We start from the raw sequence: 13,575 nt of genomic DNA, 5'->3' as shown, positions 1-13,575 counted from the left end.
TTTCTAATTCTAGTCAAGGCGACAGACACAGTAAAAACCACAACCAAAAACCCAACTGGAATGCTCTGTGCAGGACATGTTATTTTGCAAAAAGAAGACAGACCTCTGCCACTCAAAAAAAAAAAAAAAAATACATTACAAATCATCAACTGGGCAGCCCGGGTGGCTCAGCGGTTTAGCACAGCCTTCCGCCCAGGGCCTGATCCTGGAGACCCAGGATCGAGTCCCACATCAGGCTCCCTCTGCCTGTGTCTCCCTCTGCCTGTGTCTCTGCCTCTCTCTCTCTCTCTCTCTGTGTCTCTCATGAATAAATAAATAAATAAAATCTTAAAAACAAAAACAAATCATCAAGATATTATTCTGTGACTCAAAGCTCTACCCCTGATTCCTGTTCACTGTTAATTAGCTTTCTGCAATCTGAGATGGCCCAGAAGTACTTAATCACCCTCCTGTTGGTGAACATGGACTCCTGTGATGAACTCAATCACTTGAAATCTCAGGGAGCTGCACTGGCACTTGTTCACAGTGGGCAAGCATTCTCCCAGGATAAACCTCTAATGATACAACCACCGAGTCAGAGGGTACTGTGCTCATTTGATCCTTTCTTTATTAGATCCTTACTGGCACCAACTCCAAAATCTCCAAAAATTCTTTGGACTCCCTCAATGATGACCGAAAGCCGAATTCCCCACCCTCCACCCCATCAGCTCCAGATGTAAGCTGTCACTCTGATCATCAGTCTGGTGGGCAATATAATCAGCATTTCATTAATGTATTTTTTAATTGATACATATCTACATATGTAACCATTCAAGGTAGTCCCCATTTTCCCCTGCCCCAGCTCCTGGCGAACCACCAATGTACCTTCTGTACCCCTGGATTTCTCTATTGTGCACGTTTCGAGGAAATGGAATTATACCCGTGTGGCCTCTTGTGTCTGGCTTCTTTCACCTCACGCAACGTTTGCAAGGCTCACCCGTGTTGCAGCATGTGTCAGTTCTCCCCTCCTTGTATGGTTAGAGCTAAACATTCCACCGTGTGACTATACGGCATGGTATGCCTTCATCAGTGGGTGCACACTTTGGTTTATCTCCACCTTTTTGCTATTCTGAATGGTGCTGCCTTGACTTTCCTATATTTGAATTGTCTATTTTCATAGCATAGGGGAGCTTGTCCATCCATTCATGCCTCTGTTGGACAAATGAGTTGCTAGACAGTGAAATCTAGGAGGGCAGGGGCATTATTTTCCTGGTCAAAACTGTGTTCCCAGAGCTTTTATGAGGTGTCCTGCCTGTTTGGTGCGGTGCTTTCCACTAAGGAACCCTAAGTAGAGGATCAACATTATGAGCTAGACCTACAAAAGCAATGTTCATATGCTTTGTTTAATTTTGAACTCGATCTTCTGTGTAATTTCCGGCTCCCTGCCCCGTTAACCTTGTCAACTGTGCTCTGACCTCCAAGGGTCCGGCCCTACAGCATGGAGTCACCCAGGGTCTAGACAGAGCACGTGCACCTGCTGTGTCCTCTGCTGAGGTCTGATATGGTCTTCTGCTCAAGGGCATTGACAGATAGGATCAAATTTGTCTCAAAAACCTCCCTGCCAGGGCGCCTGGGTGGCTCAGTCTGTTAAGCATCTACCTTTCACTCAGGTCATGATCCTCGGGTCCTGGGATGGAGCCCCACATCGGGCTCCATGCTCAGCGGGGAACCTGCTTCTCCCACTCCTTCTGATGCTCCTCCTGCTCATGCTCTCTGTCAAATAAATAAATAAAATCTTTTAAAAAACCCCACCAAACCACCCTACATTACAAAAGCAGGAGAAGGAGGAAAAAAAAAAGATAAATTAAGGCACAATCTTGCCAGAAAGGAGCATGTTATATGTTAACTACTTGAATTTAAAAAAAAAAGAAAGAAAGAAAGAAAGAAAGAAAGAAAGAAAGAAAAGAAAAGAAAAAAGAAAAAGAGCAGCAAGGAAAGAGCGCGAATGTCCAGTCATGGTAGAGCCACCTGAGGCCCCAGGCAGTTCAAGGAGCAAGACAAACCTCGAACACCAAGTCCCCTTTGCTTTGCCTCGTGCTGTTCCATCACCTCTGCTGTTCGCCAGCGTTGGTGAAAATAAAGGCGGTCCCCGGGGCCTGGACCTTGGAAGCCGGGAGTCCCGGGAGGGCCCTGCGCCGCGAGGAGCCCCGTCTGAGGTCTACATGTGGGTGCGGGTAGCTCCAGGGGCTGGTTCCCCGGGGCCCAGGCTCCTGCGACCCGCGCACAGAGCAGCCCCCCTCATTCATTCACCAAGAGCCAGGGGCAGCCGTCCCCCTGCACCCCCGTCGGCCTTCATCCCACAGGAACTCAGGGACCTGAAGGCACCCTGGGGGCCAGCGTGGACGTGGGGGCCACGTAGAGAAGGGACCAGAAGGTGAGAGCGGTGTTGGGGGCAAGGGGAGAGGCCCCTGGACCTACCAGGCGGGAGAGGATGGAGGCTGGACCTGGAAGTGAGGGATTGGGGGTCCCAGGACTGGGAAGGGATGGGGTGACCCCAGGGGCCCTTTCCTGGGATGGGGACCCGCCCCCCCCCCCACCGCATGATGCGCACCGTGGGGTTCCCCGGGGCCAGAGCCCCCTGAGGGCGGGGCCAAGGCTGTCCTGCCCCCAGGTCCCAGCCACCCCCCCCCCCCCGCCCGCCCCCAGCTCAAGGGGGAAAGGATTAATCACTCATGGTGACTCCTCCGGGGGCGGGGCTGAGGGTGGGTGAGAGAGGGAGGGTCCCGGGACCCTTGGGTGTGTCTGGGTGGGCACAGCTTGGGGGTGGGATTTAAGCCCAGGTCCTGGGGCAGCGCCTCACAAGCAGACAGCAGAGCTGCGGAGACGATGCAGGAGCCAAGCTCTCCCTCGGGTGCGCCTGGGCCGGGGGCAAGTTGGCGGGCGGGGGCGGGGGCTGGGGATGGGCAGGCCTTCTGGGCGTTCAGAGGGGGCCCCCTGTCCGGGCAGGGACATCCCACCCTGTGCTGTGGGGACTTGGTGGAGCTGGGATGTGGGATTAAATTCTTGGGCTTGGGGTGGGCTGAGCAGAGGGCCTGGTGCACAGTCGCCCCCTGCAAGTGTCAGGGTGGCTTCCACCCCTGAAGGGAGGGGCTGGGGGGCCAGATGAGGTGGGAGCCCGCTGGAGACCCCAGCCTGGCTAAGCCCGGGGAGCCCACCGTGCCTGCTTTCCTGGGCCGTTGGGCCCTGGGGGAACAAGGCAGGAGCTGTTACCAGGCCCATTCCAAGGATGTGCACACTGAGGCCCAGGCAGGGGGAGGGCTTTGGCAGGCTGGGGACTGTGTCTGTGGCTCATCTGACCCTGTTTCCTTTGGTCAGGCCCCCCATCAACCCAAAGGGTCCCAAAGTCCCGGAAGAAGCGCACCGTGTACCTCAAAGAACAGCTGCAGGAACTGAAGAGACATTTCAGGACGAACCAGTACCCTAGCTACCAGGAACGCTTGGCTCTGGCAGCCAGACTCCATCTGGAGGAGCACCAGGTGCAGGTATGACTCCGGATCCCCCAGCACCCCCTCCATGTCCCAGTCTTCCCAAGATCCATGGGGAAGGTGGCACTCACTGGGGGGCTCCTGGGCCACCTCCCTGCCCTCCCGGGCTCCAGCTGAGCAGACTGAGGCCAGAGGTCCCAGTGCTGCCCTGGCTCCCACAGCTAGCAAGGAGCCCCCCCACCCCCGTGTAGACCCAGGGCTGGACCCCAAGCTCACCCCAACCCCCGTGCTGTACAAACCAGCCAACACCATCCTTCCCAGTCTGAAACCCTGCTAGGTCACCAGGCACCAGAACTCAGGGCCTCTGAAGGTGGGGGACCCTCTGGGGGAGGCCCCTTCCTGGCCCCTGGGCTCCGCGGTGTCCAAGCCCTGCCCCTCCTGCCTCTGCACCCTCCCCTGCGGCCTCCTGCACCCTCCCCTGTGGCCTCTTGCACCGGGCACCCCAGGGGCCTGGAACTGGGCCTGGGCCATAGGGAGGGTAGGAGGCCCACTGTTCTCCCGGGAGCAGCCCCGCACCTGGGCCAGAGGCAAGCCCTTCTAAAGCTCCTCCTTGTCCCCTCTGTCCCTCCCTCCAGGTGTGGTTCAAGAACTGCAGGGCCAAGCACTCAAGGCTGCAGGGACTGCCCAGTGGGCGAGGTCGGGGAGGCCGTGCTGTGCCCATGGGCCGAGGAGCTGTCGCCCCTGATTCCATCCCTGCCCCTGTCCTTCTTCCGTTCCCTATTCCTGCCCCTGAACCTGCTCCTGCCCTCATCCCTGACCCCGCCCCAGTCCTTGTCCCTGGGCACCCCATGTTCCCAGGGGGCCCAGGCTACTATGGCCAGGGTCGCCACAGCCCCATGGGGGTCTTCCCTGCAGCAGAGCCCAGCATCTACAGCCTCCGCCGCGCCTGGTGCGACCCAGAGCAGGGCTCCCAGGGGTATGTCCCCGTTGCCCAGGCCCCTGTCTCAGCCCCAGCCCTGGCCAGGCCTCAGGGCTCCTCTGCCTCGGACTTCCCGCTGGATCCCGTGCTGGCCCCCGATTTCACAGAGCTCCTCTCGCCCCAAGACCCCTTGGAGGGACTCTCTTTCCCCTCGATGTTCGGATATCAAGAGGGAGATGACCCTGCTGATGACAGTGACTTGGACCTTAAGAGATTACTGGACTTATAAGGGAACCTGCCCCACAGTCCTGCAGTTCCTGTGGCGCCAGAGGGGACTGGGGTCTGATGGGCCTGCAGTTGGTCCCATGTGGGTGAGGGCAGCGGTCAAGGTCAGGTAATCTGCAGCGGGAACACCCCGTTCATCCCTTCTTGGGGAGGTGGCATCTCATGTCCGCTGTGTGGCCACCACATGTCATGCTGCTGTGAGTGTCCCCCACAGCATTATTTAGGGCGCACATGAGCACTTATGTGGGATCCTAGGGCGCTGCCTCTTTGCTTCACAGATGCTCCGAGAGCTTTCTAGGCGCCTTGACCCGCATGGTTCGCCCAGCGCTCTAGCTGGCGCCCTCGGGAACACTTGGGGTGTGAGACCTTTTAATGCTTGCCAGTCAGTCTGCTGACTTGAGACTTGAGGTTTCACTGTGGTTCTAATATTCATTACTGATCAAGAATTTATGCCCTCTCACACGTTAGTCAATTATTAGGAATAGTCACGGTGTGTCTTTTTTCAACCCATTTTTCTTTTTTTTTTTTAAGTTTTACACCCAATATGGGGCTTGAACTCAGGACCCAGAGATCCTAAGATCAAGAGTCCTAAGCTTTACCCACAGAGCCAGCCAGGCGTCCCATTTTTCTTTAATCCATTTATCCTTATATCTTTCTTGATAATGTATTGTAAATAGTTTTCGTGTTTGTATTTTTTTCATAAATAAAATTTCTGCTATTTTACTGTATTTCAGTGCTTCTCATTATCTGTTGTTAGGGACTATTTTCTTGATTCCTTACTATCACTGGCACACTGATATGCTGTCAAACAAACTACAATTATTAATAAAAATGAAAAATGAGGGGCCCCTGGGTGACTCAGTGGTTGAGCATCTGCCTTCAGCTCGGGTCATGATCCCAGGGTCCTGGGATGGAGTCCCATGTGGGGCTCCCCACAAGGAGCCTGCTTCTCCCTCTGCCTGTCTCTGCCTCTCTGTATCTCTCATGAATAAAAATCTTTTGTAAAAAGTAAAATCTTTATAGTTTTATGTTTAGTAGGTCTCTAATACATCTAGAATTGATTCTGTATGGTGTGAGGTATAGGGGTTCAGGGATTTTTTCCCTTCCCCTCAGGGATTTCCACCTGTCAGTTGATGAAGACACTGGTGATTTGTCATAAGTCAAGGGTTCTTTCATGCATGTGTCAGTATCTACAAAGTCTATATTTGGGGTCCATGGTCTTTATATCTTTCTATCAATTACATACTCCCTTTTGTTCCCATTGTCCGCAGTTTCTCAGCCATCCTGGCCCCTGGGCCTCCCCACAGCCAGTTTTCTGACCTGTCCTGTTCCTACTTAGCAAATGCTTCAATCCTCTTAGGCCAGGCCAGCCTCAGCAAAATATAGGGAGAATTAGCAGGGATTTGGAGGGACATGTGACAGACTGGGGGGGAAGGGTCACAACTGACAGGATATAATGAAACCCCACCTGCTTATCAGAGCCCATGGTAGGAATGTACACAGAAAACCACACAAGGCCCCACAAGGAGACTGAAGGGGGGGAAGCCATAGGGGTAGAGGGGAGGGGGGGGCAGAAAGAAGAAACTGAGGGACTGGAGTTTTCTTGCTCTCAAAACCAGAACATGCAGCCCCCCTCCCCCACCATGGGTCACTTCCCATGTGACAGCAGCTGTCCTATATGCTCTAATATCCTTACAAAAAGGTCCTTTAAGGCAGGCAGCTTAATCCCTTGCCTACAGAAGGTCACACCAAGTATCAGAGCGTTCGAGCACCTTTCCAAGAAGACAGCAAGCATCCGAGCTGAGCAAGCAAACACCAGGCTGGAGAGGGTAGCCCTCAACCTTCTGCACTAGCAAATTGTGCCAAGCCTGTCTGCTTCTTGGACTATTTGGAATAGGACATGCGGACAGCTGGACATCCATGAGACTTTGGGTAACAACCACACCTCTCCACGTGCGTGGGTGTGAGTCGTATGGAATGTGCCATTTATACGCTCAGCACAGAGCCTTACAGGAAGCGCCTAGGAAATGGGGGGTCTTATTCTTCCGTCACCAGACAGGCCCTCAACCCACAGCTCTTCTCTCTCCCCCACTTCCCCGCCCTGCATACACCCATGTTTTCACCGCCCTCTTTCTCTGGTCTCCCCTCCCCCGCAGCCGGTTTCTTTGGCCTTGACCTGACTTACCACCTGCCTCCACCTTCTTGGGCCAGGTCAGCATCTGCAGAATCTCAGCCAGGTCAGAGGAGAGCTGAAGGGGACACAGGACATATTGGCAGACGATGGTAAAAAAAAAAAAAAAAAAAAAAAAAAAAAAAAAAAAAAACCTTCTGAGGCACCTGCTCACATCTTCTTGCGCCTCCTTGGTGGCTGTGAGACATTGGTCACACCAGTGGGTGTCCTCAGGGGGCATCTAGGACCTGCTTCCCCACACAAGAGCCCAGAGATGCAAAATACTCTGGGGCAGAGATGCAAATCTCCTCTCCCCGGCTGTCCCCGGCAATGACTGGGCAGTGGACGCGACACCCCGTAGGTGCTCACAGACATACTTGGTGGCATTCACATTTTTAATTAAAATAAGTATATCTGTCTCCAAATTCATCAGGTTGTATACACTTAATATATTCAGTTTTTTTTTTTTTTGTATGTCCATAGTGAAACATTTCATGGTCATGTTTTCCTTGCTGTCACAGATACTTACTGGTTTTAAAGTGCTTCAGCCGATTGCACTGAGTTGCTTATTAGGCTTTTTTTTTTTCTTCCTTAAAGTGTTTTACTTTCGAAAAAAAAAATTTGTTAACCCTCATCTTCTTGTTCTCTTAGCAGTACCCTCAGCCCCACAACTAGATCCCTTCTCTGGGAAGAGGGATGGGATGGAAATGTATGTTTTTTATTATATCTATTCCCTTTTGTATATTTGGAATTTCTTGCCATAGAAGTAGGGTTTTTTAAGCTTTAAAAAAAAAAGTGGGATGCCTGAGTTGAGCATCTGCCTTTGGCTTAGGGTGTGATCCCAGGGTCCTGGGATTGAGTCCCTGCATTGGGCTCCCTGAAAGGAGCCTGCTTCTCCATCTACCTATATCTCTGCCTTTCTCTGTGTGTCTTTCATGAATAAATAAAATCTTTTTTTAAAAAATTTAAAATTTTTAAAATTTTTATATCTTCAAAAAAAAACCCGTGTCTTCAATAAATAGTTGAAATAGGAAACACTCTATGGAATACTCACACGCAAACCACTGGAACTAATAAATGAATTTTGCAACTTCCCAGGATACAATAAACAAAAATGGATTGTGTTTCTATACAGTACCAGTGAAAAATTGGAAAAGAGTGTTTTTAAATAATACTATTTATAATAGCAATGAAAAAAAACATAAAAGTAGGGACACTGAGCGGCTCAGTCGATTGAGCATCCAACTCTTGATTTCAGGTCAAGTCATGATCTCAGGATCATGAGATCGAGCCCCCCAGATGGCTCCTTGGAGGCATCTGGGCAGCTCAGTCAGTTAAGCATCTGCCTTTGGCTTGGATCATGATCCCAGGGTCCTGGGATGGAGCCCTGTGTTGGGCTCCCTGCTCAGTAAGGAGCCTGCTTCTCCTTCTCCCTGTGCTCCTCCCCCTGCTTGTACTCAATCTCTCTCTCTCTCTCTCTCTCTAATAGATAAATAAAATCTTAAAAAAAAAAAAAGATGGCTTTTAAAATAAACACAATGCCAGCCGGTGCCCCCCACACCTCTGCCTTCCAATCCTTCCTTTGCTTTAGAGATCTTGGTTGATTTCCATAACTGACCATGGGGGCCACTTCTTTTTTCCCTTCTCACAATTTAAATTCTGCTCTCATGTTTTAAATTCACCAAGAAAGAGTGAGCCCTTGAAACCTGAGGTCCCCATTCTTTACCTCCCCCAAAATAGAACCACAGGCCCGTGCTCTCTTTACCCACAATCTCCCTGTGTGGCTGCAGGTGTGCCATGGAATTCTCATGTCCTGTAAGTATTAAAATTATTTTTTCAGTTTCCTGATGATTACTGGTGAAGGGCATCTTGCAATCGTAATAACCACAAGGGTTGGTCCAGCCACAGCATTGGTTATTAATAAGCTGAGACCAGCACAAAATAATAAAATACCTACAAAGAAAGCTAATGGGGCAGCCTGGGTGGTTCAGCGGTTTAGCGCCGCCTGCAGCCCAGGGCGTGATCCTGGAGACCTGGGATCGAGTCCCACATCAGGCTCCCTGCATGGAGCCTGCTTCTCCCTCTGCCTGTGTTTGTCTCTCTCTCTCGCCCTCTCTCCCTCTCTCTCTCTCTTTCTCTCTCTCTCTCTCATAAATAAATAAATAAAATCTTTTAAAAAAAGAAAACTTATGAAAGATGTGCAAGATGGAGCACCTGGCTGGCTCAGTCCATAGAGCATGCAACTCTTGATCTCAGGGTTGTGAGCTCAAGCCCCAACTTGAGTGTAGAGATTACCTAAAAATAAGATATTTTTAAAAATATGCAAGATATCACAATTATCAAAACATTGCTGAGAGAAATTAAAGAAGCCCTGCATAAATAGAAAGACATCCCGTGATCATGGATATTCTCCTCAAATCCATCTATTCAGCGCAATCCCAATAAAAATATCAGCAAGGCTTTTTGAAGAAATTGACAAGATGATCCTGAAATTAGATGAAAATGCAGAAAATCTAGTATAGCCAAACAATCTAAAAGAAAGAAGAAAGAAAGAAGAAGAAAGAAAGAAAGAAAGAAAGAAAGAAAGAAAGAAAGAAAGAAAGAAAGGAAGGAACTTACACTATCTAATTTCAACATTGATTTTAAAATCACAGTAGCCAAGAAAGTGTCTTATGTCATAGGGATCAACAAATAAGTCAATGAAACAAAAGAGAATATCCAGAAATAAGTCCTCCTATGTAATCAGCCTGTCTTGAACAAAGCATCAGGTCCATTCACTGGGGGTATATAACAATGGTACTGAAGCAATTGAACATTTATTTATTTGTGGGGAAAAAATGAACCTTGATGCCCACCTTACTCCAGAGGAGAAGCTGGAATCAGGAAGCTTCTAGAAGCATCCATAGAAGAATATTTTCACAACTTAGGAGTGAGCAAAACTTTCTTAGGACATAGAAAAACACTAAACATGAAAAGAAAAAAGTCTAACTTAAGGCTTTGTCAAAACTGAAAATTTCTCATTAAAAGATACCATTGATAAAGTTAATAAAGAAGCCATAAACTTGGAAAATGTATTCACAGTACATATATCTGTCAAAGAACCATATCTGGGATATATTTTTATATTTCTACAAATCAACAATACAAAGGCAAACAAGCTTTTTTTTTTTTTTTTTTAATTTGAAATGCTTCATGAATTTGCACACCATCCTTGTGCTGGGGCCATGCTAATCATCTCTGTATGCTTCCAATTTTAGTATACGTGCCGCAGAAGCACAGACAATCTGACTTCAAAATGGACAAAAGAGCACTCACAAAAGAAGATAATGCAAAAAAAGTCCGACAAACACGTAACATTGATCATCAGGGAAATGCATATAAAAATTAAAATGAAGGCACCTGGGTAGCTCAGTGGTTAAGCGTCTGCCTTTGGCTCAGGTCATAATCCTGGGGTCCTGGGATCGAGTCCTGCATCGGGACTTATGTGTCTTATGTCACATAAGACAGGGAGCCTGCTTCTCCCTCTGCCTGTGTCTCTGCCTCTCTCTGTGTGTCTCTCATGAATAAATAAATAAAATAATTTTTTAAAAAATTTTAAGAATACTTCTGACTGGTATTCCTCAACACCACCCAGGTTATCAAAACAGGGAAAGTCTGAGAATCCACGACAGCCAAACGCAGCCTAAGGAGACGTGTAATGTGGTGTCCAGGATGGGATCCTGGAACAGAAAAAGGACCTTCGGGAGAAACTAACGAAAATCGAATCAACCAAGGGCTTTAGTTAACAACCGTGTGTCAGATATTGGTTCATTCACTGTAATTAATGACCCAGCTAAGGTAAGACGTGAATGGAGTGCTGGGTATGTATCTTCTCGACTTTTCTGTAAGTCTGAAATCCACCCCCTCCAAGTCCTTTGCAGACCTTCCCCTCCCTCTGTCTTGCCCCCTCTCTGGTGGGAGCACCCCTCACCCCTTCTTTCTGGGCGCTGCCTCCCCAGCTCCCCTTCCTCTGCTGCCCCCCTGTGGCCGTCACCACCGCCCCCCACCCCCACCAACGGGTTCTCTGACCCTGCCCTGGTCCCATTTAGCAAATGCTCCAATTTTTTCAGGCCAGGCCAGCCTCAGCAGAATAGAGAGAAAATTATATCAGATTGAGGGAAGGGAACTGGGGGGACCCGGGACAGGCTCTGGGGGGATGGTGGACAAGTCCCTGGAGCAGGAGTGCCTGCCAGGATGTAACAAAAGCTCCTCCTGCTGATCCAACAGACTCTGCCCCCGCCATGCCAGGTGGGCAGTGCCGGGCATCCTGACTGCTGCAGACATTGCCACCTCAGAGGGTTTCTAGGGTGACCGGTCATTGCCTCTAAACAGATTTCTCCCTGAGGGTAACCTGAGGTTTTTTGGGGGGACAACACTGACCCCAGGTCTGAGGCAGGGAAAAAAACAAGCCTGGAACATCTTGCCACACCAGAGACATGAAGTTCTCAGAGGTTACCTGGGTTTTGTGCCCAAGGACACAGAGGCTACCCCCCAAGAAGCTTCAATGTGAGCCTCAAAAAAGGACACCTGCAACAGCTTGAAATACGTCGTTGGGAATGTATAATGTAAAACTGGATGGGTTCACACTGGTCCTTTAAAAAGAAAGGGGAAGGGCAACCCCGTTGGGACCCCTGTCACTTCTGAGAGCCTTCTCTGTATCTTTACTTAATAAACTTCTATCCTTCGGCAGCCCGGGTGGCTCAATGGTTTAGGGCCGCCTTCAGCCCAGGACGTGATCCTGGAGACCCAGGATCAAGTCCTTTGTCGGGCTCCCTGTGTGGGGCCTGCTTCTCCCTCTGCCTCTCTCTGTGTGTGTCTTTCATGAATAAATAAGTAAAATCTTTTTTAAAAATTAAAAAAAAAACTTCTAACCTTTTATTCACCATAAAAAGCGGAGGGGAACAACTGGAGAAGGTGGTTGAGGCTCTGATGTAATACTCCAAACACTACTACATTGGGAAGAATCATGTGGGGGCACCTGAGCAGCTCAGGGGTTGAGCGTCTGCCTTCAGCTCAGGTCGGGATCCCAGGGTCCTGGGGTCGAGTCCCACATCGGGCTCCCTGCTCAGTGAGGAGCCTCTCCCTCTGCTGCTCCCCCTGCTCGTGCTCTGTTCATGCTCTCTCTCTCAAATGGATAAAATTAAGGAAAAGGAAGAAAGGAAGAAAGGAAGAAAAGAAAGAAAGAAAGAAAGAAAGAAAGAAAGAAAGAAAGAAAGAAAGAAAGAAAGAAAGAAAGATCAATCCCTGGGTGGCTCAGCAGTGTAGCGCCTGCATTCAGCCCAGGGTGTGATCCTGGAGGCCCGGGATCGAGCCCCATGTCAGGCTCCCTGCATGGAGCCTACTTCTCCCTCTGCCTGTGTCTCTGCCTCTCTCTCTCTTGCTCTGTGTCTCATAAATAAATAAAATATTTTAAGAAAGAAAGAAAGAAAGAAAGAAGAAAAAAAGAAAGAAAGAAAGAAAGAAAGAAAGAAAGAAAGAAAGAAAGAAAAAAAGAAAGAAAGAAAGAAAGAAAAGAAGCCAATCTGAAAAGGCCACATCCCATACGAATCCAATTATACAATATCCTGGAAAAGGTGAAACTATGGATGTAGTAAAGTGATCCAAAGTTTCCAGGATTTTCTGTTTGTTTGTTTTTTGTTTCCAGGATTTAAGGGAGAGGAATGAACATGTGGAACTCACAGGACTTTGAGGGCAGTGAGGTATTGCAATGGGGAATACTTAAAAAAAAAAAAGATTTTATTTATTCATTTGAGATAGAGGGATAGAGAGAGAGAGAACACATGAGCAGGGGGAGAGGAAAGAGGAAGAGAAGCAGACTTCCCACTGAGCTGGGAGCGTGATGTGGGACTTAATCCCAGGACCCCAGGATCACAACCCGAGCCAAAGGCAGAGGCTCAACCACTGAGCTATCCAGGCGCCCCAGTAACAGGGAATACTTGTGGGGTATTGTAGGGCACTGTGATAGGGGAGACATGTCACTATCTATTTATCAAAACCAACACCAAGAATGAACCCAATGTAAATTATGGATTCTGGGAGATAATGAGATGTCAAAAGAATTTTATTTTTTTAAAGATTTTATGTATTTATTTGAGAGAGAGAGAGAGAGAAATCACGAGCAGGGGGAGGGGTGGGAGGAGAAGCAGACTCCCCGTTGAGCAGGGAGCCCGATGCAGGACTCGATCCAGGACCCTGGGATCATGAGCTGAGCCGAAGATGGACACCTAACCGACTGAGCCACCTGGGTGCCCTCAACAGAACTTCACTGATCACAACAGAAGTACCACTGTCATCCCTGGGGTGGGGTGTCGATTTGGGGGAGGCTGTGCATATGTGAGGGTAGATGATATATAGGAACTCTCTGGACTTTCTTTCAACTTTGCTGTAAACCTAAAACTGCTCTGAAAAAATAAGGTCATTTATTTAAATAAAGATGATGACTCTTTACCTGATGGGTCCAAATTAATTAGTCTGGGTGTTGTCTGAGCATTGAGAGTTGTTGTTTTTTTTTAATATTTATTTATTTATTTATTTATTTATTTATTTATTTATTTATTTCAAAGTGAGCACAAGCAGGGGAAACAGCAGAGGGAGAGGGAGAAGCAGGCTCCCCGCTGAGCAGGGAGCCCCATGCTGGACTTGACCCCAGGACCCCAGGATCATGACCTGAGCTGAAGGCAGATGCTCAACTGAGCCAC

General features: G+C 48.9%; 1 non-coding gene across 1 annotated transcript; it reads right to left on the bottom strand.

The window, feature by feature from the left end:
- Positions 1 to 10,012: 10,012 nt before the first annotated feature.
- LOC112931588 (U6 spliceosomal RNA) lies at positions 10,013 to 10,115 on the bottom strand. The gene has a single exon (XR_003237337.2). It is a non-coding gene; the product is annotated as a U6 spliceosomal RNA (small nuclear RNA).
- Positions 10,116 to 13,575: the final 3,460 nt, after the last annotated feature.

Source organism: Vulpes vulpes, chromosome 1, assembly GCF_048418805.1.
Source record: "Vulpes vulpes isolate BD-2025 chromosome 1, VulVul3, whole genome shotgun sequence".
NCBI lineage: Eukaryota > Metazoa > Chordata > Mammalia > Carnivora > Canidae > Vulpes > Vulpes vulpes.
This window is presented reverse-complemented; position numbering and strand designations above follow the sequence as displayed.